This window comes from Gopherus flavomarginatus, chromosome 5, assembly GCF_025201925.1.
Source record: "Gopherus flavomarginatus isolate rGopFla2 chromosome 5, rGopFla2.mat.asm, whole genome shotgun sequence".
Classification (NCBI taxonomy): domain Eukaryota; kingdom Metazoa; phylum Chordata; order Testudines; family Testudinidae; genus Gopherus; species Gopherus flavomarginatus.
Window position 1 is genome coordinate 1,998,260 of NC_066621.1, and position 3,249 is coordinate 2,001,508.

Sequence of the window (3,249 nt, forward strand, 5' to 3'; positions counted from 1 at the left end):
CCGGCCCCCGGCTGGGTAAGAACAGCAGGACAATGGAGGCCCCACTCCCAGGAGGCCTTGGGAGGGGCTGGAACTGGGCGGTTTCAGAAAGCGGCTGCGAAACCATCTGTCCTGGGTGGTTCAGACACAAGAAATCCTACATCTCGGCAGGGGCTGGGACTAGCAGACCCTGGGGGTCCCCCTGACCCTGTGGCTCCCTGCTGAGAAGCCCCCTGCACTTCTAACCCGGGGCCCTTGTCTCTCCTCCCCTCCACCGTGAGGACCAGAGATTTGCAGTCAAATCCACAGGAGAGTGTTTACACCCGTTTCCCCATTTTGGGCCCCGGGTGGTTTCTTTGACTTCTGAGCTGTTTCCCTTTGGAGGAGAAATCAGGGCGAGGAGCCAGGAGCATTCAATTTCAGCATCCACTGTCATTAAATAATTATTATCTGACACCCCCCCCATTGTCAGACCCACCTCATCATTTCTCACAACTGTGAAAATGTAAATCAATACATTTGTTTAAATGCTCAAACTCCGAACTCGCACAAAGGGGCCCCTGGGGACTTGGCCAGGGCCGTGCCTGGATTCTGTTCAGCCAAAGGATTAAAGCACACAGGGCCTGGTGTACTGAGACCAGAGGCGCCGACTTTCCAAGGTGCTGGGGGGTGCTCGACCCCTGGCTCTGCCCCAAACCCTGCCCCCACTCCACCCCTTCCCCCAATTCCATCCTGTCATAAACAGATGGTTAAGGGTTAATGTCTCTTTCACCTGTAAAGGGTTAAGAAGCTGGGTGACACCTGACCAGAGGACCAATAGGGGGACAAGATACTTTCAAATCTTGGTGGAGGGAAGTCTCTGTTTGTGCTGTTTGTTTTGGTGATTGTTCACTCTTAGGGCTCAGAGGGACCAGACGTGCACCCCAGGTTTCCCCAATCTTTCTGAAACAGTCTCTCATGTTCAAAATAGTAAGTACTAGCTAGAAAAGGCAGATTAGTCTTATGTTTGTTTTCTTAACTTGTGAATGTGTATTTTGCTGGAAGGAGTTTTACCTCTGTTTGCTGTAACTTTTAATCTCAGGCTAAGGGGGAGGAAGTCCCTCTAGTCTATAGCAGCTGAATACCCTGTAAACATTTTCCATCCTAATTTTACAGAGATAATTTTAACTTTTTCTTTCTTTAATTAAAAACTTTCTTTTTTAAGAACCTGATTGATTTCTTTCCCCTTGTTTAAGACCCAAGGGGATTGGGTCTGAACTCACCTGGGATTGGTGGGAGGAAAGGGGGGGAAGGTTAATTCCTCTCTGTTTTAAGATCCAAGGAGTTTGGATCAGCGGAGCCTCTCAGGGTACCCAGGGAGGGGAAAGTCCGGGAGGGGGGAAGGAGGGGAGATGGTTTATTTTTCCTTGTTTTAAGACCCAAGGGGTTTGGGTCTGGGTTCCCCAGGGAAGGTTTTGGGGGAACAGAAAGTGTGCCAAACAGTATATTTTGGCTGGTGGCGGCGCTATAAGATCTAAGCTAGCGATTAAGCTTAGAAATGTTCATGCAGGTTCCCACTTTTGGATGCTAAAGTTCAAACTGGGGGAAAAATACCTTGACAGCCCCACAACCCCACTCTGCCTTCCACCAACCTTAGCTACAGCCAGCAGTGACCCCAACACTAGCCCCGCCGTCCTCCATTTCTCCCCATTCTGTGCCCTAAAGTGTCCAGCCCTCCCCTGGACAGCTCAGAGAAATCACAAGGTTCATTTGTTCCTTTAAAGACACAAGAGCACATCACAGCTTATTAACTTAATTAGGGATAGACACACCTTTCCCCACAGGTGCCGGCTTTCTCATTTCTCCTGCTGTGCTCAACCCCTGCTCTGCTCCAGACCCTCCACTCACTCAATCCCTTCCCCCAAGGCCTCATCCCCACCCCACCTCTTTCCACCCTTCTGGGCCCCTTCCCCTGAGTGCATTCCACCCCCACTCCTCCCACTCCCCCCAGTGCCTCCTGCATGCCGCCAGACAGCTGATCCATGGCACGCGGGAAGCACTGGGAGGGAGGGAGAGGAGCTGATTGGTGGGGCCGCTGGCCGCTGGGAGGTGCTGTAGGAGTGCGGGAGTTGATCGGTGGGGCTGCTGGTGGCTGATCTCCCCCTGGCAGGGGAAACAACTAAACTGAGTGCCTATCTAGGGGAAGGGCTGGCACCCCAGGGTCAATGGGTCAGGGAAAGGGGTCCCCCTTTATTTTGTGTTTGCAAATGTGTTTCTGTTGTCGGGAGGAGAACGCTGCTTGGGCCTGCCCCAGGCCTAGCCAGAGACCGTTGATCAATAGCCACCGAGGGGACGGACAAGCCCTGCCCAGAGTGGGGTTGATTTACTGCAGGCCCCGGCCCAGCCAGTGGGAGAAGTGCTGAACCCAGCCAGATGGAGAAGGGGCCCTGCCACAGCGTGTAGTGATGGAGGCCAGAGATGGCGTCTCTCCTGGCTTATATTTCCCAAAGTTCAACAAGCTTGTTTCAAGAGGCAGGACGGCCTCAGGCTGTTCTTCCTGCCTGGGACTTCCCATCCCCCTGTGCGTAAAAGGGGCTTCCATTGTTTTCATCCCGCCAGGCTTAATTTACCTAAGAGACAGGTAAATTGCTTCCCTTCTTCTCCCCGCTTGGGCAGGAACTGCTCCTTCCACATGCTTTCAAACGTATTATCAATGTGTGTCAGGGGGACCGTATTTCCCTATGCTGAATAGGGGACCCCTGGGAAAATTACTCGTCTTCAAGCAAATTCAACAGCAGTCAAATCAGAACTATGGAGCACAAACTTTCAGATTAACATCAAGTTGACTGAGCTCCTCTTACAAAGAAATGTGGTTTGAGCCCTGGCCTGCTAAACTGAGGGTGGTGAGTTCAGTCCTTGAGGGGGCCATTTTGGGATCTGGGGCAAAAATCTGTCTGGGGATTGGTCCTGCTTTGAGCAGGGGGTTAGACTAGATAACTCCTGAGGTCCCTTCCCACCCTGATATTCTATGAAATACTGTGTAGTTGGATTCTTTTTTATTTACCTTCTTGTCTTTAAGGCTTTAGGGTTCACACAGGGAGGGGGTGACACACATCCCCCTACTCCCACATACACACGGAGAGGGGTGACACACACCCACTAACTACACTTCTCTCAATGGGCTGGTTGACTGACTGATCCGACCCTCCCTTCCCAGCACTCTCCGCCCTCCATGCCTGGCTAGGCCCCTGGGATGGACCCGCCTCTACTGGTACCTGGTGCTGCATCTTC